Source organism: Mesocricetus auratus, unplaced genomic scaffold (assembly GCF_017639785.1).
Source record: "Mesocricetus auratus isolate SY011 unplaced genomic scaffold, BCM_Maur_2.0 Super-Scaffold_100007, whole genome shotgun sequence".
NCBI classification, from domain to species: domain Eukaryota; kingdom Metazoa; phylum Chordata; class Mammalia; order Rodentia; family Cricetidae; genus Mesocricetus; species Mesocricetus auratus.
In genome coordinates, this window is record NW_024429191.1 from 89,792,595 (window position 1) to 89,819,350 (window position 26,756).

A 26,756-nucleotide genomic window follows, 5' to 3' on the forward strand; every position below is an offset into this window, starting at 1 on the left:
CATAAACTGCACGGAAAGCAAAGTCACCATTTAGATTCAAGAGGCTGAACAGAGTCACATCCAGTGGTAATCAGCTGTAATATAGATGGGGCATACTTGTACAGAAATGGTGATGAACAAGTCACAGACTCTCTGGATACGGAGAGTCAAAGATCAAGGCAGTTTCTGGTGAAGACTTGCTTTCTGCTTTGTGGATGGCATCTTATCCCTGTCGCCTCATGTGCTGGGAGGGTGAGTGGGTCTAGAGCCTTTGCTAGGAGAGTGCAAATGTTGCTCATGAGGGTGATGGATAGCTCCTCTCAAAAGCACTTCCTCCTGACACCATTGCCTGAAGGGTCAGAAAGTCAAGCCAAAGACCACAGTGTGAAGAGAAGTAGCTTCAGAGTGAAAAGCCAGACACCATGTGACTGACGGTAAGTACAAGATGCAAGTCTTGGAAGAGTGAAGACTGCTCTGTGCAAAGATGGGAAGATTTCCCAGATGTGTGATGGAGCTGGCTTTGTGGACGAGCTTGGTTAAGGAGCTAGGTGAGGCACAGGTGACATCCTCGGCCATAAGCTGGGGTCTAGATTCCATTTCAAGAGCTCACCAACCAAGTTGCTCATCATTGTGCTTCCTGTGGGCGTTGCTTTGGCACTGTGATTTAAGGAGACTTACTAAAACATTGGATAATCTATCAATTTGGAATCATTTCATCCACCAAACTGAAGCTCCACCTACAACATCGTTTTAGTGATTTATCTCTGTAGACCTATGATGGCTCAATGTCCATAAAAGGCAATAAGCAACAGTTCATGAAATTACCCACAATTACCTTTGCATAACCATTCATTTTCTGGAATTCATTTTGCAGATATACTTGAAAGTACACCAGGTTTTTCATTTCAGTGTTGTATGTAAGACCAAATTGTGATTATAGCTTAAGTGCCTATTACAAAGGGACTAGTTATTTTGTTATGATATCAATATGCCCATAAGATAGAATCAAATCAATGAAGCACATGGAAGACCTTGATGTTAGAATAATCCCTAAATATAGAATATGTAGAATATTATAGTTGGCATGTGAAAATCTCTAAAATATGCTTTCAAAAAAGGAAAAGAAAACAAAGTCTGAGCAATTGCTGCAGAACAGGCTAAGTCAAGAACACACAACAGCTAATTTAAGGCAGCATCCTAGATGGAATCCTGGGACAGAGAAGGAACATTGGGGTAAAACTGACAAAATCTAATAAGCTATAAGATTCAATTATCTGCTCCTTGCCAACAACAAAATTTAGTATAATTATGATATTATGGCTGTTCAAAGTGTAGCATTAAAATATAAGATGCTAGCAAAAGGAACACTTGGGTGATGGGGTTTACCTTGGAAATTTTTCCTTAGACACAAAATTATATTCTAAAACAAGCATTCCTTTAAAATTAAAAAAAGTAGATTATCCAAGTAGTTACATGTAAATAAAATCTCTTTGGAAGAATAAGAAATAAACTGGTCACTTCAGTCGGCTCCAGTGACTGACCTAAGATGCTGGAGAAAGTTTCACAGTAGCCAGCTTTATATTTTGAACTGTCAGTCAAGCCATTAAGTCGCCCCTTTAGACATAAGACAGTCTCCATAGTACAGAGCGTCTAAAGGACACCTTTGTTCTGAAACGTCCTCTTTTAGTAAAACAGGGAACCATTCCTCTTGAGAGAGTTCATTAAATGTGTTCAATCGTATCTGGACTCTGAATATTTGGAATCATCAAGACTAGTCCAAGAGCTCAAGAGAAAAAAAATGCAGGCATGCAGTTCTTAAGGGATGATGGGCAAAGGAGAATAGAATGTCTAAGGCGGGAAGTTGGATACACAGAGACTAAATTGTGTGGCGTAAAGTATCTAGGAAGGGCTGAGGAGATGCATCAGTGGGTAAGAGAGTTTGCTATAAATCCCCAGCACCTGTGTAAAAAGTTGGGCATGAACACATGCTTGCCTCTAACTCACGGCTGTTGGGGTCAGAGGCAAGAGGATTGCTGGGACTTTGTTGGCCTCAAGCCTAGGTTCAAGCTCAGTGAGGGATTGTCTCAAGGGAATTAGGTGAAGAGTAGGACGCCTGATGTCCTCCTTTGTCTTCTGCATGAGCGTGAATGGGTGTGAGCACCATTACCACACACACACAGAGGGAGAGAGAGAGAGAGACACAGAGAGAGAGAGAGAGAGAGAGAGAGAGAGAGAGAGAGAGAGAGAGAGAGGAGCGTGAATGGGGTGTGAGCACCATTACCACACACACAGAGGGAGAGACAGAGAGACAGAGGGAGAGACTTTAGCTAGAACCATCAATGAAATACGCAGTGGGACTATGTTCCCTTCTGGTTCCCTGTAGACAGCCCTTTGTACCATCCGATTCTACAATGAACCTCTCTCTGTCTCTTGGCCTTCAACCAAGAGAAACAGACCACAGCACTGAACTTCTAAAGGGCACCCTGCACCATATGAAAGCTGGTGCTGGGGTCCTCCCTTGCCCTTCGCCCGCACCCTTGGGTTTGAGCCACTCCTCAGTAATAACCACTTGGGAGGTGACAGGGTGGTGACTTCAAATGTGTCTCCATGAGGGAAGCCCGGCTCCTTGGCAGACAGATCCATAAGCCCAAGAGAGAGGGCACAGGATTAACAGCTCTCCAAGCCAGCCAAGGGCCAGGAGCCAGAAGGACACCCACTGAGAGAGGCAGGGAAACGGTTAATAACTCAAGGTGACAAATTAAGCCAGCTACTCAGGGGCTCCAGTTTGGCTGATGGCGAAGTCAAAACAGAACCATTGGAAACTGGGGAGGTGCTGTCATTTGTACTGTATTTTTCCACACGCATTTTTTATTTTATTTTTGTAATTTGGTAATGTTCTCGGGGAGCTGGAAAGTGCAGGCTGGAGAACCCCTGGGGTCTGAGGAGGAGGGACCGTGAGTTTGCTAGGACGTCAATCAAATTCAAGTCGGCAGTGCCCACCTTGGACATTAGCTATCCACGGACTTGATGTCCAACCCCTCTAACCTGCCCTCCATCTGCCACGCCACAGAAACGTCTTCCCACCCTCTCACTCCCTTGGCCTTCTGCGTCAGTGCGCAGCTTGAAGGTATCTTACTAACAGTGGGTTCTGCCCACTGCCTCCTCCCCGCCGAGCCCAGCAGCTATAGAGAAAATGAGGAGAGACACAGACATCCATGATCCCTGGGGGTCACGGGACCAAAGGATGCAGTAATGAAAATGCTCAGCGTCGGCCACACCGCAACGGCACTGCCTTACCATCCGAATATTTTAGCAGTCTTGTAGAAACTCACTGAAAGGAATGGCTGCGTGGGTTGGGAGATGGTGCAGTCATAAAGCGCTTACTGTGCAAGTATGAGGGTCTGAGTCCGGACAGCAAAACCAAGTACATGCACAGGGATTGGGGGGGGGGAGTGGAGAGCACGCTTGTAATCACAGCACTAGGGAGGCAGAGATAGAGGATCCCTGGGACTCACTGGCCTGACAGGCTAGCCTAACCAGCAAGTCTCTGTCTCAAAGAAAAAAAAAGGAAAACAGCTCCTAAAGAACAACTAAGTTTGTCTGCTGGCCTCCACATGAATAAGTGCACACACACACACACACACACACACACAGAGAGAGAGAGAGAGAGAGAGAGAGAGAGAGAGAGAGAGAGAGAGAGAGAGAGACCTGCATTCACAAAAATATTTAAATAGTTATGTGCTCCACTTCCAGGAGAATGCAGAGAAATAGCACAAACTGTGACATAATGTGTTCACCCGCTCTTGGGATCTTGGGGTAATCAGAGCACTTACTTCTGAAATGGTAGTGTGCCCTCACCACATGTTAACATTCAAATCACACTTTGAACACCTGAGGATACAGGTGGCCCTCAGTAACCCCAGGATTCTGGTTCCAAGACCCAGCTGGAACTGAACCCTGAAGAGAACACTCCTCTAATATAAAATGAAATTGTTTGCATATAGCCTACACATATCCTTCTAAAGCCCCACTGCTTTGAATCAGTCATGTCCAAATTTTGACATTTTAATTTGACATTGTCCTTTACAAAGTTCATTCTAGACAAGTTCACATTTGAGTCACAAAAAAATGATAATAATAATAAATTGCAAGGCAAAAAATATCTCATGATGTCTTAAGTAAGTTTCTGCTTCTGTAGAGGGCTGCACTCAAGGACATCTAAATCGTCTTAGCTAACCCTCCAAGGATATTTTAATACTTCCAAGTAGAGTTGACCATTTGAACTGCAATACTGAAGGCACGGATGTTTTCTACACAAGCATATGCTCCAGGCTCATTTTGCAGAGGCATCTCTGCTTGCTCTTTCTACTCCTGTTTTCAACTTCTGTTGTTACGAAGGCAGAACGGTTTTCCTGGGTGTGCAGCCTCCCATTGTCTTCCGGTAAGCATTGCACCTGCTGCTGAGCCTGCCCCCCAAGGGTCGCTGGATCTGATAACCCCAGCTCAGCTGCTGTTGAGATCCCTCCTCGGATAAAACATTTTCCTCTCATCCGGCCAAAGCTGCAATGCTGAGCTCTCGGGTTCCTTAATTATGGCTGGGAGCTAATGCCTGGTGGGTCATCCACTGAAGACCTTATCCACCCAGTAGCAGCCCCTGACCCATCTTATGGAACAGTGCAGAAACACAATGTCCCTATTGTTCTCTAACTAGAGGACTGAGGGACAGGGGGGAATGCCCACACAACACCCCCCTCAAGAAAAGATTAGTGCAATTATTAGCCAACAGTAATGGCTATAAGCCAAACTGCTCTCAAATCCTCCTGAGCACCAAGTCGCCTCAGAGTCTCTTAAAATCCCAAACACAAGACTATGTGTTCTCCTAAATTTTGCCATGTTGTTCCCGAAGACTTCTAGGCCAGTGGTTAATGTTGCTCTTACCCACAAGGCTAATAAGTACAGAAAGAAACATTAAATAATGTGTGTCTAAGCCTTGGGTCCCTATGCCCCCATAAGTCTGCAAAGGATAGATGCCCAGGGCCGAACATCCCTGGCAATTGCCTCACCAAGCATTAAATAGGAAAACTGCTTTTTAGAGCATGGCCATCGATTGTGACTGCATTAGTGCCGATTGTTTTTTTTTCCTCCCTTTGACCTCAAAGGAATAATGGTCTCTCAGCTCCACGGGCTACCAATAGTTCTCCTGGTCATTCTAAACCTCTAGTCAGGAGTTACAGGAAAATAAATTAAATTCTATTCTAGGAGTTAGCATTCACATATTTATGTTGCCTGTGTGTGTCAAGATATAGCCTGAGAGAAAAAAATTCTAACAGACTACCTAAGTATTCAGACTAACTGTGAGTGATACTGGAAGATATACAAAGAACAATGGTTTAAAAAATGCAAAGGGACTTGATGAATATTGAAGCAATCAATTGATTAACCAAATATCAACCGCTGCTAAATTAAAAGAGACATTAAGAAAAACATTTGTTAACTGGGAGAAAATCTGAAATTTACACTCGAGAAAGCAGAAATGTATATAAACAAACAGAGAAGCACACGCTTCGTAAATCAGTATCTGTAGTTCTGAGAACTATTCAGGTTTCCCTTTGATAGTCAAGCCATGGCTACATATCTACAATGTTCCAGACGCATATAAATATCAAGAGGTTTAAGTCATTTCTCTTTTGACAGCCATATGAGAAGCTTTGTTAGTTCCAGAGAAATCCACTCAATTTGGAAAACACAGACAGACAGAGAAAAAGGAATATTCTCAAAGCTGAACAAATAAAACGATTTTTCAGTGCTATAGAAAATAAGGGAAGTTGCTTGCTGGAGAGATGGCTTAGCAGTTAAGAGCACTGGCTGTTTTTACAGAAAGTAAGGGAAATGTTCAAAGAGCCAGGGATGTTGAGTTACGTGTCTATGAACCGCATTTGCGGAGTTGTAAATATATAGCCCGGTTCCTGCGAATTAGAGTCACGACTTTGAAGCATTTGGCCTCATTTCTCAGGTGGTAGGCTATCAGCGTTGTCTCTGGAAAGATCTGGAGCCAGAATTTAAGCCACTAAATCATAGTGGATCGATAATAAAATGACTATTTTGTATTCATTCAGTCATATGAACAGAGAAAATGGTAAACCATTTGTATATAACATTCATAGTGTATATTCTTATAGAAACACTAAAGAAAAAGAGAGAGAAAGAGACAGACAAACAGACTGGTAAACCATTTGTATATAACATTCATAGTGTATATTCTTATAGAAACACTAAAGAAAAAGAGAGAGAAAGAGACAGATAGACAGACAGACAGACAGACAGACAGACAGACAGACAGACAGAGAAGGAGGGAATGAATCTGTTTCTCACCTTGGAAGTCCAATGTTTCAGTTAAATGTAAAGTGAAATAAAACTACAAATGACTATACTATACTCACAAAATACAAGTTAATAAACAGGTCATTCAGAGAAGACCTCAAATCCAAGGACAAAAGTGTGCCATATGAATGTAAGAAAATTTAGTCTCATACATTGCATATATTGAAAGACCTTTTTATATCATATATTGGTAAAAAGATGGGCAGCTGCGAGGGCAATTTTTCCCCGGGACACCTAGAACCAAGCACCCATAACATAATTCCACTGCCTACAAGCAATCCAGGCAATCCAAGGATTTGTCAAGCAAATCTTTTAAACATTCAACCAGGCACTCCCATCTAAACACAGTACCAGCACAAGCCCTTTATTTCTTTTTGCAAAACTGGGGTGACTTCACTCATGTCTGTTACTAGATGACATTTCTAGGACTGTTTATTATAATCCAGAGAACAAAGAACGGCAAGGTTCTTAGGAAGAGTCCCCAAAACTCCAGTGTCCCCTTTTCCATCTTCACAAGCCCAACCCATGGGAGCCCAGCTCATTAGCACCTGTATGTGAATGAAGTCTCTAGATGGGAACATTGCCTACACCCGTGCTGTAGGAAACCAGACCCACTGTCAGTGTCCACCACCGCTGCATGCTTATCTATTGCCTTTATTTTAAACACTGGTGCCCATTCCTCCCTCGACAGTTCCTTCGGCTGATTATGGGGAATCATACAGACTGAAAGCAAAAGATAATTACAGAGGAGGTAAAACAAGAAGGCAGAGGTGAGGCCGGGAAGAAGTTCAGTGTCTTTGCCTGTTGCCAGTGGAATCATCCATTGTACAGTACCCCTCAAAACCAAACAAATCCACCTAACTGTCCTTTTCCCCTCCATTCTTATACAAACATACAACTCCTTTGCATTATCAGCCTGCTTCTTGTACACTAGGCAGGTAGCTAGGAGCTTCAAGTAAGTGTCCAACCCAAAAGCAAATGAGAAGAAATGAGAACCACCAGGGAACCCTCTGTCAAAAATGGAAGGGAGTCAGATCCAACCGTCAGACTGCCTCTGAATCTCGGCTCCTACTCACCTGAATCAGGCCCAAGGCTTGACAAGGAAATCAGGTAAATATCCAAACTCCATGTGGGCAAATCCAAGGGAATCTGCCCTGCCACATTTCCTCTGTTTCTTGGCCATCTGGTATGGTGTAGCTGACCAAGGATGTGGTCTTTTTTTTTAATTCACCACAGTTGCAGGAATGGAGAGAGGGGTCTAGTACCATCCCACCACTATCCTCCAAGCTCCATGCAGCTTCGGAGTACCCGAGGTGGAGTGCCCAACGTGTGCTCCAGACATTGAATGAGCCTACAGAATACCTCAATCTGATCTTTTATAGTGCTTTGTTTATTACCTGCATGCCCTTATTTCATAAGGGAACTGAGAAAGAGAGAGAGGGTGAGCAGGAATGATGAAGATGACTGTTAGGAGCAGTCCAAAGACACCTTTTCTTAAGCTTCATTCATAGCACCAAACGAGGCTAAACAACCTCGCAATTGTTCTCTCAAATGTCACCTTTCTGTGTGTGCCACTGTGCCGATAAAACTCGGCTCTCCCGTTTTTTTACTCCCCCCTCCTAAAAATTACTGTGTTATCCTCCAAATATCTCCAGAGAAATTGACCCGACAAGGGAATCTTTTCTTCTTCTCCCTCCCCACCCCTCTCCCATTTTTTTCTTTCTTCTTCATGCAGCTTGAACAATTTGGCTCTGTTCTGCATGCATTCCTGTGGCCCATTCTTCCTCAGTCCCCTGTGCAGGATGGTAGGTCAGGAGAACACAGGCTCACATTCAGGGCCAAGATGGTGCTTACAGAGTGGGGGTGGAGTGGAGAAAAGTGAACCGAAGGTACCTGGGATTGTTGCACCACCAACTTAATACCTGGGCAGAGAGACAAAGGCTCTTTAGAAAAAGCTTAGACTTGGGATAACCCCTCCCCCCAACTCTCGATGAGTTCAAAAGCTATCTCGAGCTGAAAATAAGACCCTGGCATAATTAAAGTTTTCCAAGTCATTCTGGGAGATATTGGGCCCGATGACAGAGTCCACTGCTAAGCCTTGCTTTGAACACTCTCTGCTAAGATGTGATGACATGCTTTTTCTCTTCATGCATGGGCCCCCATGTAAGCAAGCCCATGCACACTATGTGCGTCCATTTCTGGACAAAATAATCAATAATCTCCCAGGCCTACATATTTTCGTGTATGCAGAGGTGTCACTATGGCTGAACAAGTTCCTTCTCTGTCGGGGGAAGCCTACAAAATGAAGACGTCCTTTCCAAACAGTGACCAATTTGCTCTTAATAATCAGAGAACATTTTAAAGGTTTTATGCATGTATTCCTTTTATTTGGGATCTCAAGTGAGTACTTCCCCATAAAAGAGAGTGAAAGTACCAGAAATAAGGTCTTAAAAAAAAAAGAGATTGAGTGAAGCCTCTCTACACACTGGAAGTTGTCTAAATTAACTCTTTTACATGGGAAAAGGTATCAAGAATGGAGCTGGGCTTCAAAACCCAACTTCCTTTGTGCCATGGACCTCAGCCAAAATTCTTCATCAAAAGCAAAGGATTTAGGGGCTGGGGAGACAGCTCAGCTGGTAAAATACTTGATCCGCAAACATGAGGACTTGAGTTGATCCCCAGAATCCATCTTAAAATGCTGGGGAGCGTGGTGTATCTGTGATCTGGTGGGGGAGTTGGAGACAGGAGGATTGCCAGGCTATCAACAAGTGACTGATGCAGTGAGAGACCCTGTCTCAAAAAAATAAAATGAGGAAGACATCTAACACTGGGCCCTGACCTGAACACACAGATGAATACACAAACACAGCAGAAGAGGAAGAAGTTATAGCTGGAAAACTGGAAGTCCATGCCAGGCTGAGACAGCAAGGGAAGCCGAAGCAAGACATGCACGCCCGTTACCACCATCTCATAAAAAGAAAGTGAAGACGCATTCTGGAAACTGCTCTGAGTCACCGCTTATTTATTTGGTTTTCCAGAAGGTGGTAAGCTCCATGAGACAGGAGCACGTCACCGAGTCCGCTGCATCTAACACATAGACTCTCTCTGAACACTGAAAAAAAAAATCCCAGATCTGGAGAAAGAAAAAAACAACTACTGAGATGAGCTGAGGAAGGCTACACCCACTCTCTGGAGCAGATGGAAACACTTTTAGGAGTCTCTCCAGCCGATTATTGAGCACAACACTGTTCAAAATTAGATTCTCTCAGCTTACGAGTGGATAAATGATGAGTTTATCTCTTCCTGTTCTTTCACAAGGTCATGGTATTATCTACGCTCTTGAGGTAACATATCTATTGTGTATCTGTCCTGAAAATATTTATTTTGCCTATTTCCAATTCAGTCCTGGCCCACATTTATCTTACAGTGTCCAGTGGGATTGTGGAGTAAATGAAAACATGAGGACCTAACTTCGATCGCTAGTCCCCACATAAGAAAGCCAGGCATGGTACCATGTACTTGTCATCCCAAAACTGGGGATATAGAGACAGGTGGATCCCTGGAGGCCCCTGGCCAGCCAGCCTACTCTAATCAGGGGGTTGCAGATTCAGTGAGAGACGCTACCTAAAAAAAATAAGGTTAAATGAGGTTTGAAGAACCTGAGGTTGACCTCTGGTCTCTTCATGTACATGCACACATGTTCACATGCATACACACATGTGCACCCACACATAAACATATATTCACAAGCTCACACATGTACACTCAATACATACACACAGATATACACACGTACCCACAGATTTTCCAAATGGTCAATGATGTGAAATGCCAGGAAAAAAATCTATAAATCCCTAGTTTTATTTGTGTCTTTGAAATCATCCAGACATAAGGCAGTAAGGAAGAAATCAACAGTGATAATTAAAAGAAAAAATACTATATCTACGTGAGGGGGGTGTTGCTATCACAAATTGCACAATTAAAATTAAAGAGAAGTATTCTTCTACCACTCAAAATCAGTAAGAATGGTAGATTTAGGTGGAAAAAGATGAAGTGGTAAGCATACCTCATACCACAGGGAAAGCAAGAAGGTAGGTGTGATGTCACAATCATATGGATGATACTCATAAGGACACACAGAGCCCTGTGCCTTTCAACTGTGTCATCATGTCAACCGTATCTCCACATCATTTGGGGATAGCACTGGCATGATCATATCCTTCTGGGCAGAAAGATTTGAAGCCAGTTGAGCGCCTCAAGCTTTGGCCGTTTTCCAAGGTAAAGCTGAGGTCTCACCCAGCTCTCTGGAGTGCAATCACAGAGGGGGACCCCAAGGACTGATAGTTGGGTTGAGGCTTCATAGAGAAAGGGTGGTGTCTATCTTAAAAATTGTATTAAAATGTTATTTTTTAATGCATGTAAAAACCTAGAGAGAGGATGCAGGACTGAGGCCTCTGCCCCTGACATTCACCCTCCAGAAACGGGTCCTCTACCGCTCGATCCCTATGCCCCAGCACCCAGACCTCTGTGTCTGTTTCCATCCTTCCCTCTGATGGCTGCTGCCATCCACTTAGGACAATACCTAATCCCTGACAAAGAAAATCTGCTGTTCTATCATGCCCGCCATGGCCAGCAGGAACCTGAATGCAGGTGCCAAGAGGATCAAGGCAGAATCCCACCCTATGGCTTCCTAGGTGGGAAACACAGAAACCATCTGCCTGCGAAACAGCTGCATTCTGTACTTTCTCCAGAAGGGAGGTGGCAATCTCTCAGGGACTACCAGTCCTCTGTGGGCTTCTGAGTCCATGGCATGCTAGCTCCCAGACAGGTCTTCTTCACGGTTTCTGTTTGTTGTGGGACCCAGAATTTATGCAGAATTACTTGGCCCAGGCTCAGAGACAAACCCTACAAGCAGGTTCATCTTCTGCCGGGTGCCATGTAACTGAAGAAAACGTGTATGTGGCAGGACACCCACAGCCCTGTACTCGTCCTCTGTGTAAGGGACTTTCCATTCTCCCCCAGGCTCATGGTATACCCTTTGTTTTCCATTCAAGTTCTACTGACCATTATTCTGGAAGTGTTGGAATTCCCACCATAGAAGTACAAAGAGCAAGGCCAGGAGCCAGGAGGAACCCCTTTTCCTCAGACTCCCTGCTTCCTAGAATCAGGAAAGATGCTCCAATATTTTCCTGGGATGGACTAACATATAAATTCCTAAAGTGGGAACAAGAGAGATGGCTCAGCAGCTAAGAGCAAATACTGTGCTACAAAACCCACAGCAGCCCCTTTAACACAAGCCTCAGAGGTGTCTTGATGCCTCTGGCTTCCTTAGATATCTGCACTCACATGCCTGCATACACACACACACACACACACACACACACACACACACACACGCACAGGCACACACAAAATAAAAGTTCTTAAAAGTTAATTCCCAAAGTACAGGAACCCTGCCTGGCTCTCTTGAAAGCACCGGACAATGTCATGTACCCAACAGCTTCTTACTGAATACTGAGGACTCCAGTCCTTTTGTGGATCTATACAGAATGCAGACATCATACTCATTAAGTCTATACAGGCATTTGCACCACCATACGCACTTGAGTTTCAGAGCTAGGAGTAAGGAGAGAAATGGCAGCATCTCTTCGGCTGCTGCCTCCCTTCTCCTTGTATCAGTCTCTGTAATAACCAAGAGCAAATAGGCTGCGGCCCCTAGCTCCTTAATGAAGCCAAACAGGTGTGAGAGATTAGCTCCCTGGACGGAGCCTGTGTCCAACAAAACAATGTCAAATTCTCCCTAATAAAGTCCAGGGCTGTAAGCAATTCTCCCCGCTTCTCCACAGCCCCCATTATTAGGCAGGAAAGAAAACATAGCCTGCTCCATCCGAATTAGCTTAGAGGACCCTCCAATGAGTCGAATTTAAACCAGAGAACTGCCATGTTCTGGCTTCCACTACAGACAGACCCTACCTCCTTCTCCTCAGAGTGGAAACTCACTGGCCCAAGTCCCCAGCCATCTTGGCACAATGGTACAGAGAGCCCCCAAGCCCCCCACCCCAAAACCCGTGGGCTGTCTCTGCCTCTGATTCAAACCATCTTCTCAACTCACTGCCAGATCCCTGACTTTGATTTTCCATGTGGAGGCTTGGTCTCATTTGCCAGGTCAATGTTTATAGGGATGGACTTTTTGACAGTCGTGCTGTCAATGAAATGGGGGATGAGGTCCCTCCCCTTGAACATGAATCACTTTCTTTTCATCCAAACTAGTGGGGGAAGTCCAACATCATGAAATAATAATGACAAAATAGAAACCTCAAAGGTATCTAGCAATGGGCTATCTCACTTTCCTTTCCCTCCCTCCGCTCCCCAGCTTAGATGAGGCAACCATGGAGTGGAAACAGAAAGACCCAAGATACTATAAAAGGATGGCCGACAGCTCTATTCCTTCATGTTTACACATGAGGTTTCTTATGGTGCCAGTGTGAAACCACCAGCCCCCTCGGATCATGTTCTGAGTGCTCGGTCCCTGGCTAGTATTGTTGCTTAGGAACTGGAGCTTGGCTAGCAGAAGTGGGTCAGTAGAGAAAGACCTTTTAAGGTTTTAGCCAGGTCCCTAGCTCCCGTTGCTCTCTGCCCCCTCTACTTCCTGGTCCACCATGGTCTGAACAGCTCCTCCTGCCTCATGAGCCCACCGTGAACGTGATGGTGCACCACCTTTGTCTTCCCTGCTGTGATGGACTGCAATCCCTCCAGAAGCATGAGCCAAAACAAACCCATCCTGCCTTAACTTATTCCTGTCAGATAGTCTGGAACACTGCAATGTAAAAACAGCTACTATTGGCTCAGACCACATAGGTTACCCTCAGTCTCTGTCCCATCTTAGATGGTGTTGGAAAGAATGTCTGTCAGTCTTGATTATCATACCTGAGCAGAAAATGTCTAAACAGTATTCATAATTATAAGCTCTCAGCAAATGCTAAGATTGCCAGGCACTGCCCTAAAGCTTTAAATTAAACATCATTTCATTCTCCCAAGAAGGCTGATTATTGGTCTCTCCTCAACTCCCCCTTTTGGACATATTATGGGATTACCTACTTGGGCTCTGAGTTTCAGTGTGGCCATTCGACCAGCAACTTATAAACAAAAGTATGTGTATCACTCCAAAGGTAAAACCCCTCTACAATGTTCCAGAAAGTCCTGCCAGCATCTGGACTAGAACAAAGATAATAATGACAAATGAAGAATATTCAGCTTTTGGTGATAGATTCACAGTATTTTAATGTGCTTTTATTGTCTTAAACTATTAGGATTTGAGGGCCAAAACTACAAAAGTAAGGGCGGTAAATAGATTTTTAAGGAAAGGAAGAGGCAGAATATGTCTTAATTACTTTAACGACATTGTGACTTAGTCCCCGATAGAAGCAACATAAAAGTGGAAAGAGTTATTTTGGTTCACAGTTTAAGGTGACACAGTTCACCATGGTGGGGCAACACGGAAGTGGGAGTGACTTATGGTTGTGGCTGCATCCCCATTAGATAACTGGTAAATCACAGCCATGATCAGGAATCAAAGGCATTCAGATTAACCCTGTGTTATAACCTGTAAGGCCTCCCCAGTTGAGCAAACAACTTCCTCCAACCAGGCCCTGCCTCCTAAACATTTCAAAACACTTCTACCAGCTGGAGATCAAGAGTTCAAAACATGGAAGCCTTGGAGGGGATGTTTGTTTAACATGTAAATCATGGTAGAGGGTCAGTGTCAAAAGGGGTTCTGGGTGCCTGCCTGTGCTGTTTTCAGATTGAGTGCTAGATAGAAGCTTTAGCTCTGGGCCAGGCAGTGGTGGCACACTGGAAGAGGTGGAGAGGTAGAGGCAGGTGATTCCCTGTGAGTTCGAGGCCAGCATGGTCTACAGAGTGAGTTCCAGGACAGGCTCTAGAGCTACACAGAAGAAAAGAAAGGAAGGAAGGAAGGAAGGAAGGAAGGAAGGAAGGAAGGAAGGAAGGAAGGAAGGAAGGAAGGAAGGAAGAGTGTTCACTCTGTATTAAGTCATGGGGCAAATGCTGAGTTCGTACAGCTTCCCTTGAGTTTACACTAAAAGGTTAAAACTTATTTGGGGGCTGCTGGTTACCACACCACAACTCAGCCAGCCCTAGCTGATACGTCATCACAGCCCCTGTTAGGAAATACCGTCTTATGTCTCCTCCATAACCTTTTACTCAGTTTCTAACACACTCTTATCTAGTGTTTGCTGTAGCTAGTAAGTCTAAGTCTCTGCGTAGAAGCATGACGTGAAACACATACACAGCATTAGTCAATGAAAACTCTTCTTAGGCTCAACTGGAATGTCTTTAGGGAGCATGGTTAAACCTACAAAGGCAAGATGCAACTGACGCAGGAAGGGAAAACTTGCATATAGGGCAATCCTATGTTTCTCTGACTCTTTCCACTTTCTCTTACAGGTCCCCTAACACAACCCATGTGGCCACTTGAATTGCTGGTATGCAGTGTTCTCATTGGCTGCTCATACAGAGATAAGCAGACAGAAGAGCTCCATCGGACATTTGGTTGTGAGTGTGCACTCAGGTGAGAAGTTCCTGGTAATGTTTAATCGTCCCTTACTGGCAAATGTCTAAGGGAGATCAGAGGAGGTTCCTAGCTCATCTAGAAAAAGAACAAGGTACAAAGGGCACAGGCAAATAGAATGTCTTCCCTCGACATGACCCTGGCTCAAGCAATGAAGGAAGGTTCTAACAATGACAAGGAGGTGGAAAGATAGGGAGTCAATGCATAGCATGCTGAAACAACCACCTGCACCCCAGCCAGTGGTACCCACAGAGAATACCAAACACGGTTCTGGAGGACACCTGCTATTGTGAAATTCTGTAATCTACTTCCCTTCGGAGAACCTGCTCTTCCAAACACAAGAGCCATTGCTCAGGGGGATGCAGACATGTTTTTCATTTGATTCTTATTGATTGTGTTGAATTAACTCCTCATCTATTTAACCCCCAGAGGTTCTCTGCAGCTCAGTTCCATGCTAGAACTCTTCTTGAGAGCTAATTCCTAAAGCAAAACCTAGACCTTTGACACCCACCTGCAGGTGAACTGCTGAGGGCCCACTCCAGACTCAGCCCAGCCAGGGTCCTTTGTCAGCATTTGGCATCTGTTGACCAACAACATTTTCCCAAGCTCTGTGCCTGCTGACCTAACCTCATTAAGCCAACGCAAGAAGTCTGTGTGATTGATTTATCCTGCATCATAAAACCAGGCTATTACTCATGGGGCAACCTGACACAGTATCTGAGCCTTCTGTAAGAGGTAACAAAACCAGCAACATCATAAACCACCCTGCTATTTGGCGAGAGATAAATTACTAATCTGCAGTTGTCATAACACAAATGAATTCTCATTACCGTCTGGCGCAACATGAAATTTCAAGATCCCGTAATTATCATCCATTGATTTTTTTATTGTCACCCACTAACAGCAAAAGCATATGACATTATCATTTTTAACACCAAAGCTCAGTTGACTGTGAACTCTCCTGCTGTAAATTACAGGTGGCAGACAATACATTAAGCTGTTTGTACACTGCTCCCTCAGACCTGGGCCCATACTCAAGGGAAACCTACAATGAAAGTGAATCACTTAGAAGGGAGACTGCACTTTTTCATGCACCATTTCTCTGTTTCTCTCTCTGGTCCTTGCAAAAAATGCACAAAACATGACAGAGAAACACCTTGAAGGACAAAGTGTTTGGACACATGTCCTGGTTCTCCTTATTCTTGACTGTATGATCTTGAGCAATGGCATCTCTGTTTCTCTGTGATCCAGTGGTTATGAGCACACACTGCTCTTGTGGAAGACCTGAATTTGAATCTCTCAATCCATGTCAGTTAGCTCACAACCACCTGCAATCCCAGCTCTGGGGGAATCTGATGCCTCTGACCTCCATGGGCACTTACCCTCATGTCCACATGCCCTTACACAGACACAAACACATACGGATAATCAAAACTAAAAACAGAAAAACAAACCAAGCTCTCAATAGTTGGCAAGTAGTATTAAAAAGAGGATATTATTAAGAGTGGAGTATCCACCAACTTCAATGTGCCCAGGAGGATAAATGAGCTAGCTCATGTCAATCACTCCAAGGGTGCACTCGAGGCACATACAGTATTTCTATTATTATCCTTACAATATGAATAGATGTGTATGTGACTGATACTTCTCACCTTCTAGGATACAAGTCACTGACAGTAGGAAACCTGCTTTGAGTATCAGTTTATACACTTAGATATTGAGACTAAGTTCCTGAAGGTAAATCCTGGACTTTATCAAGCCATATATCCTGTGCTCCAGCCACATTGCTGATGGAGAATCACTCAGCTAAACCTTGGTGTGAGCAGGATGTTTTCTACTTTTGCTTTTGGTGACATATAATTGGGCAGTGTGGAGATACTTAGGGGAAATATGTTAACTATGACAGGAAAGCCCAAAATGCATTATGCTGGCCATGTACACAAACCAATGATTGCTGTACTGTAGGTGGGGTTTTCCTGTACCAGCAGCCTCTCTTGAATGACCAACACAGAGGCTCACTATTAATTGTAAATGCTTGGTTGACAGCTCAGGCTTGTTACTCTTGTTACTCGCTAACTCTTACATTTCAAATTAACCACTTCTTATCTAAATTCTACCACGTGTCTCATGGCTTGTCACCTCATTTTTTAACACATCCTGCTTCCTCTGCACCTACTGGTGTCTCCTCTTCTTTCTTCCAGCATTCTTAGTTTGGCTCTCCCACCTAACCTTATCCTGTTCAGCTATTGGCCAGTCAGCTTCTTTATTAAACCAATTAGAGGGGAAAAATCTTCACAGTGTAGTGTGGGTATGATAAAGCAGATTGCCAGGCAGAGCAGATGGTTCAGTTGGTAAAATGATTGTTGCACAGGCATATGGATCTGAGTCCAATCCCTAGAACACACCTGGAAAATTAAAACAGGTATGGAGCTGGGGGAGGGGGGTGCAGTGACAAGAAGATGCCTAGTCTTGGCAACAACTTCCAGGTCAGTAAGAGGTCCTATCTTAAAATAACAGGATGCCTGGCATCTTGAGACATGACACCCAAAGCTGACCTCTCTCCTCCACAGGCTGTTCTCACACACTCACACACACACTCACACACACACACACACACACACACACACACACACGGGGGTGGGGGGGTGATTTCTGTCCTATGTAGGAAGTTGACCTTTAAGAGCGTCAATCTGTCTAGTCTGTGACTCAACAGCCCTGTAGCATTTGCTACTTCACCTCCAAGTTTGACTTACTTCACAAAGACACAGACTTGGGTCCTAGGACATAAGCCTCCTGGTGGCATCTCCCCGGGGAATACCTACCGTAAGGGAAGTAAAATAATTATGAAGATGGAGAGAACAGTAAGAAGGATTGTTTCATAGCAATTATAACTTAAAACAGCCCAGACCTGTAACTAGAAATCTCCTAGGGACCAGCTTGCTTCCCGTGCACAAATGTTAAAGCCTTTATACCCCCCCTTTTTTTCTCATGAAGGGAAGAGGTGGGAAGCAGGAGGGGCAAATGAAGCCTTTCTGATGTGTCAGGGTTGTGATAAACCGTGTTTAAACTTTACCCAAAGTGAAAGAAAGTGTCAACAGAAACTCCTGCCCAAACTCTCTGATCAGGCCAGGCAAACACACAATCAAGAAAAACTCAATCACATTCACTTGTGAAAGGTGACCCTGAAGGGTGGGAATGCTTAACGATGTGATTCCCATAGGAGCCAGGTGTATTTAGCATACTTCTTGCCAGCTGCTGCTTCTATTATGACCATGGCTTAGCCAGAGTATACCAGAGGGTGCTGTTTCATGAGCAGCCTGAGAATCTGGCAGTGCTGACCAATGCCAGGAAGAGCAGAGGATTCTGGGAAGAATAGTCTCTAAACAGCCAGTTGACTTAGCTCCATGATCAATGCTATATAAAGAGACGTAGCTAAAACTTCAAATAGGAATGGAAAATGCACCTATGATGTGAAATACCATACATACTCGTGGGAGTTTGCTCATGTGGGTGGGGAACCAAGCAAATGTCTCAAGTGGACAAGACAGACTAACAACTATGCTTCCACATGGGTCATATGGTTAGGAGGAGAATGCATCTCCCCCCGGATGAAAATCAAGAGAAGCCAGACTAGGGTGTTAAGACTTTAGCCAAACAATCTAGCATTCAGGGCTGGGTTTCAGTTGCAATGAAAAGGGAAAATTTAAGTCTCAAATGAGAGCAGGTTAGAGGAGGGTAGCTAATTAGTAGGGCACTTATCTAGCATGCATGAGACCCTGGGTTCCATCTTAGCATGGAAAGAAAAGGAAGGAGGGGAGAATAGGAAGAGGAGTGTAGATATAAATTTAATAAATACAACAGAATCAACTGGACTTCGTGAACAGGTAGGAGTTTGTGTTTTATCTTTAATGACACACATAACTCTGGACTCCTAGAGCAGACAGAATGGCTAATGCATCCCTACTGTTTTGGATTCATTCAGGAACCAGCTGGCCTGATCCTCAAGTGGGTTAAAGCTAGGTGACCATGGGAACCTGTTCACTCTCTGCCTTCTTACCCATAGACGGCTGGCTGGGGTACACCCTCATTCCCACCCTCTCATATTTAAACCAGAATGAAGACGGAGGCAGAGGATGACAGAACTCATCCAACAATCGGGAAACAGGGCCACATCACAGTACTTAACATGGTAGTAAAAGCAGCTTCAAATTCTGAAAGAATTAGTCAGTTCACCATGGAAATCGGTATCGAAATGCCTGAGAAAAATTGCAAATAGATCTACCATATAGTCCAGCAACATTATTACTAGGTATTTACCTGAAGGGCTCAAAGTCAACACACCACAGACACTTGCACACCCAAAGTGACTGCAGCACCAGCCCGGTTCACAACAGCTGAGTTAGGGAAACATCCCAGATATCCAACAAGTGGGGAATGGGTAAAAAAGTCATGATATAAACACAATGGGATTTTGTTTTTCCGCTTTTAAAATGGGAAATGAGGTTATGTTTGCAGGAAAATGGCTACAGCTGGAGACAGTCATGAAATGAATTTTCCCATCCCTGATCTAATTTGTAGGTCTTGTATTCTGTGTAGATTCACACAGAGCATGCAAATGTGACCGGGGAGTAGAAGCAAATTGTGTAGAGTAACAAAGGCAACTAAGGACAGCAGAGTAGAAGGAGCAAAGACATAATAGAGGGCATGAGGGCAGAATATGCTCTACATAAATTATATACTTTATGGGTGGATGGACCTGTCCTTATGCAACACAATACCATCTGCAATGACAAGGACATTTCAATGAAGTAATATAAAAGTTAGAAAGTCAATTGGTGGCCCTATAACATACTCTTAGAAATACTGCATATAAGGAGTCACAATTCTGGTACCTGATTATCAAAGTGGAAAAACAAAATACAGACTGATGAGATTGCTCAGTCAGCAGAAGTAACTGCAGTATAAACCTGTTGACCAGAGTTCAATGGCTAGATCACATGGTGGAAGAAAACAACTGATTTCTGAAAGTTGTCCTCTAAACTAACACATATGTCATGCATACTCACACACACACCACACACACACACACACACACACACACCACACACCACACACACACACACCATACTCACACACACTCTCTCTCTCTTTCTCTATCTCTCTCTCACATTAATACTAATAAATGAAACTTTTTAAATTTTATCTAAAAATGTGTTAAAGACAGGGGAGAGAAGGTGGATAGAGAAAAAGAATTGAGAAACCAGACATCTTGATCATCTGTGAATATTCAGTGAGGAGCCTCAAATGGATCGTCTCATTTCATCCTTGTAAAATTCACAAGATTGGGGCAACAATGCTCACTGTAGTGTTGTTTATAGTCACAAAGAATTAAAAACTCCTGGGAGTAACCAAGACATATGCTATGCCTTTATAAAGCTCTACCATCAGACTCTCAACATCATGCATACAAGTTCTAGACTGACATGAGGCAATGTTCAAAGTATGGACATTAAGGGAAGTATACAAACTTGTATGCACAATGAATTATTCAATATGCATGCCTTTGACTTATCTATGCATGAGTATGTGTGTGGTGCAGCTATCTATTAATGTACTCCATTATGGTGTTGTGGATGGATGGAAGGGGTTATGAATATTTTTCTTTCCTGTGTTGTTTTCAATTTTCTTACATGATGTGTCATTTTTTATAATCCAGTGACACAATCATTTAATGGAAATAGCATGTTTATCATTTAATTTTGACCCTAATATAACACATTTACACTAAAACAGCATCATAAAAGGAATCACTGAGGCCAGAGGCCAGAAATATTAGACAAGGAAGTTACAGATATCTATAGATCATTTAAACCACTTCAGCAAGTGTTCTGTTGCTGTTAATAGCGAAATATACCTTAGACATTCATAGCAATAAATAAATAGATATAGTTCAACTATCTACAATATTTATTTCAACTCTGAAAACAATACAACTTGCAAACATTCTTCATTGCTATTCAGAGCATTTGGGGACTATCTTTGAAAATGATATAAATCATGCATGGGTTACTCCTATATATAAGAATACATGTAATCATTAAGTTGGAAGCTGTAGCGTGGCTTATTAACCACTGACCATTCTAACATATTAATCCCAAGATAAAGAGTGTCATAAATGTTTTAATAAGAACATATGGCAGGGGAAATTGACAGAATGAAGCCTTTGAAGCATGATTTTGTTTCTCTAAAACAGTCATAAAAAAAGCTGTAGAATATGAGGGTAGATTGGGCAGAGCAATGCCTCCTCACTGTTGAAAGGCCAAGGCCTTCTTCAATCATAGGGAAATGAGGCTTTCATCCCCCTCATGACCTCTACACCAGCTAAGAAGCCAGCTGTGCCTCACCTATGGTGGCCTGGGACTCTAAGTCAGAGATGGTGGAGAAGATGCTAAGGGACAGGCACAAAAGCAGGGGTGTATGATGCCAGGAGACTTCACTCAGCTTGGCAGCTGTGAATTACGAGTATTCTGAGACAGTCTGCAGGGGGGCATTTCCAGTTAGATCCATGAGTTCAGCTGAAGGCAGAAGAATTATGTTATCTAAAGGACTCCATCCTGCTCCACATCCAGATGTGTCCCCAATGAAGATTATATGTCTTCCTTAGAATACCATCATAAATAAGGGAGATGGTGAGTCAGTGGCAGTCGCCCACATACATATGAGCCATGTTTATTGTCCTTAAACTCACACCAAACATAAATACTAAATTTGACTTTTTGTCACCAAACAGCAGGAAAGCTTGAGCATAACTATGCTACTACTGTGGGACCCATAGACACTAGCCAATATGTCCTAACAAATGACACTGAGAATCAGGTCACTTTCCTTTCGGGTGGGGGTGGGGAGTTCCTTGTGCATTACTTGTCTGTTCACCAAGCCGCCCCAGATGAGAGCTGCCATGCTAAGAGAAATTTCTATTCTCTACCCCCATTCCCAATTACTTCTGTGTGATGAAGTCCCTCACCAGAAACCCAGCACACTTATGAACCCAGAGCTAACATAAGCAGGATGCCCTCCTGTCATGATCCTGTAGAATGTAGTGTAGCATAAACAGTAAGAAGGTAATTCCCCTGCAGAGGAGAGGCCTCCCCCAAAAGTCCAGTGGACCGTGGGGGTCAAGAACCCCATTAGGTAGGTCCTTTGAACCTCAGGTTTTTTCAAGTACATATCCATACATTTTCTTGACTACCTGAAAGTTCAGGGAGTTACCTTCTCCCAAAGGAATCTTTCAGTCAACCCATGGCAGAATGACAGAAAACATTTCTGTGATCTCCCACAATGCACTGCCACTCTGACTATTGAGAAGGTGTCAACTGTAATCCTCTACCCACTCTGGTATGGCTTGTAAACAACTTACCTGTTCTAGAATCAGCAGGGTCACAAGAAGAGAGTCTATTTGTCATGCTCTCATTTCACATCAGATTGGGTAGGGCTATTTAACATCAGTCCCAAATCAGAGCAGAATGGACATCCACTACAGAAAGTGGTCAGATCAGATCAGAGTTGAAAGGGGAATGTATCAAACCAAACAGAGCTAAGACCAATGACAGTCATTCCTGCCTCATCTCTGAGAAAAAGAATAAAACATCACCACAAGAATTTGTTTAAGTGTCATTAAATAAAAAATAATAATAAACGGATTCTATAGGTCCTTTGTTTCTTGTTAAATGAACATTGGAGCAAAAAGTTAGTCTACTGTGAAATTACCAGGTAGACTAGCGGAACAAGGGAAGGCAAAAGTGAATTCTTGTTTTTTCTTTATTATTGCCTTTTTCAGTGAATGTACACAATAGTGGGTTTCATTATGGCATTTATTCTAAGACAGGGTCTTATGCAGCCCAAATTGACCTCAAACTTACTATATAGCCAAGGATGGCCTTGAACTCCTAACCCTCAAGCTGAGAATACAGGCATGTACCACCATGCACAGTTTATGTGGCTTCCTGTACCCTGGGGAAATATTCCATAAGCTGAACAATATCCCCAGCCATTATTTATATATAAATAACATACATATATATATAAATAATGGAGATATATATGTATCTCCACTGTAGTTTTATATATATTATATATATATATCATATTGTAGCTTTCTTATATTCTATCCCCAATTCCCTCCCCTTCCCCCACACCTCTTGATGGCCCTGTCCCCAAATAGTCTCCCATCTGCCTTCGTGTCACATGTGTGTGCATGTGTCACATATGCACACACATGCGCACACACACACACACACACCTAGATTCCACATGCGGAAAAAAAATTTTAATCTCCCATTACCCTCTTTTCTTCCCCGTCCTCTCCCCCTGTAAACTTCCTCCTCAGCCCCTCAGTGTCCTCCCACCTCCCTCGACCTGCAAGTCATACATATATATCCAGATAAAGGTGGATTACTGTTAAGCCATCCAATTATTCTCACTTCCCCGGATCCATCTTCCCCCAACCCCCCCCCCACCGCCAGCCAAACAATCCCCTGCTGTCATTTATCAAGACTGGTCTGATCCTGTGGCATTCCACTCATTTTTCATTAGGGCTTTGACCTCCACCAACCTAACAAGCAAGGCACATCCTGGGAGAGTGTTCACGCCAGGCACGGGGCGGAGGAGGAAGCAATCGATGCGCTAGGATTTTCCCACACTTAAGGGATCAATTTTTATCAGTGTTTGGACATTGGGTGTCAAGGCTGGTCAGAGGGAAGCCAAAGGTTGAAGATGGGAGGGGGGAGGTGGTTCCGAAAGTCTGCTGCAAGGCTTCCATCCTCTGGGATGGAAGCATCTTCCTGGATGGTGCGCTTAATGGCCGATTCATTCAGAGGCACCTGTAGCCTCCAGTCAGATCTGAAAAGGACTCCAGGAAAGTCTCCAGTAATGTCTCTCAACTAGCGTAGCTGTTTATCCCAGTAAATGCCTCGTCCAGATCATGCATTTCTTTTCCATTGGCTGTCCTCTGGACAGTGACAACACCTGATTTCATCAGAGGTGAGCAGAAGGTGAAACCGAAACCGGTCAGGCTGCTCCCTAGTAGTGCATTCCAACCAAGACCTTACAGCCACCGCCTGGAAGAAGACCCCAGCTCCTTCCTTCATTCTGCCTTCCTACCTTCCCACTCTTTTCCAAGGCACTCCAGCCCCTGGCTGTTCTCACCTGCTGAGTACCCCCTCTGTGGAGCTGCTCCCCCGTGCACCCTAGTGAGTTAGTGACTCCCCAACTGTGAGTATAAGACTTTGCTGAGAGGCCTGAGCTCCCCCAAGGCTGATTCGTCTTCACCTCAATTGTCTTCACATTTCTGGGTCCCAGGTGGTACCATGGATTACATGTACTAGACACACCATGGTTATTGATAAGTGTGTAGAGCTGTGGATTTCTTGTTATCAAGGTATTTCCTGGGCTGGGTGATGGATCGGCTGCTGAAATGCCTGCCTTGCAAGGATAAGGACCTGAGTTCACTCCTTAAGAACCCATGGGAAAAAAATTAAGCCAGCACGAGGGCATGAGGGCATGTGTATCATCCCAGTGCTGGGGAGGCAGAGACAGGTGGAGCCCAGGATTTGCTGTACAACTGGGGACACCCAGCTTAGCTTATTTGGTGAGTTACAGGCCCATGAGAGACACCAGCTCAAGCCCAAGTAGACAAAGACAAGACCTGAAGTAAAACATCACAGAGTTCCTAGGTGGGTCTCTCTCTCTCTCTCTCTCTCTCTCTCTCTCTCTCTCTCTCTCTCTCACACACACACACACACACACACACACACACACACACACACACACACTACCCCCGGAGATACTTTTTACTTACAAGTCCACACATCTGATCTATAAGCATGTTTGGATGCTACAGCAACCCAATATGTTGATCGCTCTACCAAAATAAATAGATGGATGGATGGATAGATAGATAGACAGACAGACAGATAGATAGATAACACTGACACCTTCAGCTACTCCATCAGCTGCCAGCTCTTTTCCGCCTGACCCCTGCCTGCAGCCCCACCCCAGCCACTCTGCAGTTTCTAAGCCTACACAGCTAGATGAGGGGCCCTGGCATCCTCACCCACAGCTCTGCCTTCTGCAATCTCTCCCTTCCCACACCAGCCCACTCTCTCTGCCCCAAGCAAGAAGGCTATGCAAACGAAAGACAGGACCTAGGAAACTCAGGTCTCGGTGACTCACATGGCAGTTCGAGTCCATTCCTCTATGACCTGTGGACTTGGCATCAACTCAGCCTCTTCCTGATACTAGGACTCAGCGTGAATGACTGGCAGATCCTCTGGAGACCACAAATGTCCTGCATACCTGTCTCGGGTAGTAAGCAATTGTTTCCCAGATCCAAAACTTCCCAGACTCTCCTTTGGGGTGCTAAGAAGAATTCTGAGAACTTCTATTTTTCCTTTGTTGCCTCTTTTCTGATCAGTTCTGACAATGAGAGAAAAAAAGGGGGAGATTGAAAACAGGAGGGGGTGGCCAGGGAGAGACCTCTGTGGTTAAAGCTCTTGCTGAGCAAATACAGTCTGGAGTTTGCATGCCCAGAACCACTGAAATGTTAGGAAGTATGGTGGTTCCCTCTTTACAGGGGGAAAGGGGAGCCCAGAGCAAGCTGACCAGCAAGATGAAACATACTAACAAGCTCCGGGCTTCCCAGAGAGGCTCTGCCTCAGTGAGTACGGCAGAAGATTCCCGTCATCCACCTCAGGTCTCTGCATGCGTATGTACACATGCATCCACATAATCGAGCCCGCATACATCCAAAAGGAATGTCTATGTGGGCACAACACATACACATGAAAAATGAAGGAAAACATAGAAGGCAATTTTCCTCACCAGTCCCACAGCAGCCCCTACACCTACAGCAGCCCCTACTTTACCCCACAGCGGCAGGCAGATACAGCCTCCATCTCCTGGTGGCATTCTCCCAGGGCTTTCTTGAAGGTACAACCTCCAGAACGCATAAGGCTTCCTCCTCAGAGGTGAGAACTGCAACTCTAAGCCTTCCTCCAAGCCCCTACAGTGGTATTAACAGCCAGGCTGGAATCTCCACCCCTTTGGAAGCATCTACCCCCAGAGATTTAACCATGTTGAGACCCCCACCCCCTTGAAAGTGTCTACTCCAGGGACTTCGGGCCTTTCCTATGGTTCCCAAGAGACCCAATGGCTCCTCTTGCTCCTTGGTTCTAGTGTGGACTTCTCCCTGCAATCACCACCACTGTTATCCTGCTGTTATCATTTCCGTTTCTCAGCCAGCCAAAGCTGACACATCCAATTCCCTCAATTCCCCCTACCAAACTCTCTCTGTAGAAATGACTGGTGTGGTTTTTTTTGGCTTTCCTACCTGAACCCTCCTCACTTAATACCCCACCCAAAATGATCTCCTCTGCCTGGCACCGAGTGGAGAAACCTGAGAACGAAGTCAACACCAGCAGACCGCCAAGGGTCCCCCAGGATTCAGTTTTCACGGGCCCTGCCTTCACAGACTGCACCAGAAATATCGGCCAGTTGTGAAAGTGTCACACCTTGACAGGAAGAGGTTTAAATGCGCCACTTCCTATATTGATAAGGTTACTGTCACCTCTCACATAGGGTTCATTTGTAACCTGGCAATGTCAGGTTGGTCTATGTCTCTGAGGAGAGAAGTGTATGTTGGAGAAGGTTGCAGATGTTGAAGGAAGGGTTGGAGATAGGGTGAGGGGGGGTGGCCAGTGGAGCAAGGAGAGGAAAAATGCCTTATTTTTATTTTATTTTGCTTTTTACATTC

At 44.3% G+C, this 26,756-nt stretch overlaps 1 long non-coding RNA gene across 3 annotated transcripts in view; it reads right to left on the bottom strand.

Moving 5' to 3' along the window:
* Positions 1-7,721, bottom strand: part of LOC110340884 — an 80,921-nt gene extending 73,200 nt beyond the window's left edge. The window contains exon 1 of one of the 3 annotated variants that reach the window (XR_005878490.1): positions 7,437-7,721. This is a non-coding gene — a long non-coding RNA (uncharacterized LOC110340884). The remainder of the gene's footprint in view (positions 1-7,436) is intronic. The other 2 variants (XR_005878486.1, XR_005878487.1) reach the window with 2 other exon arrangements.
* Positions 7,722-26,756: the final 19,035 nt, after the last annotated feature.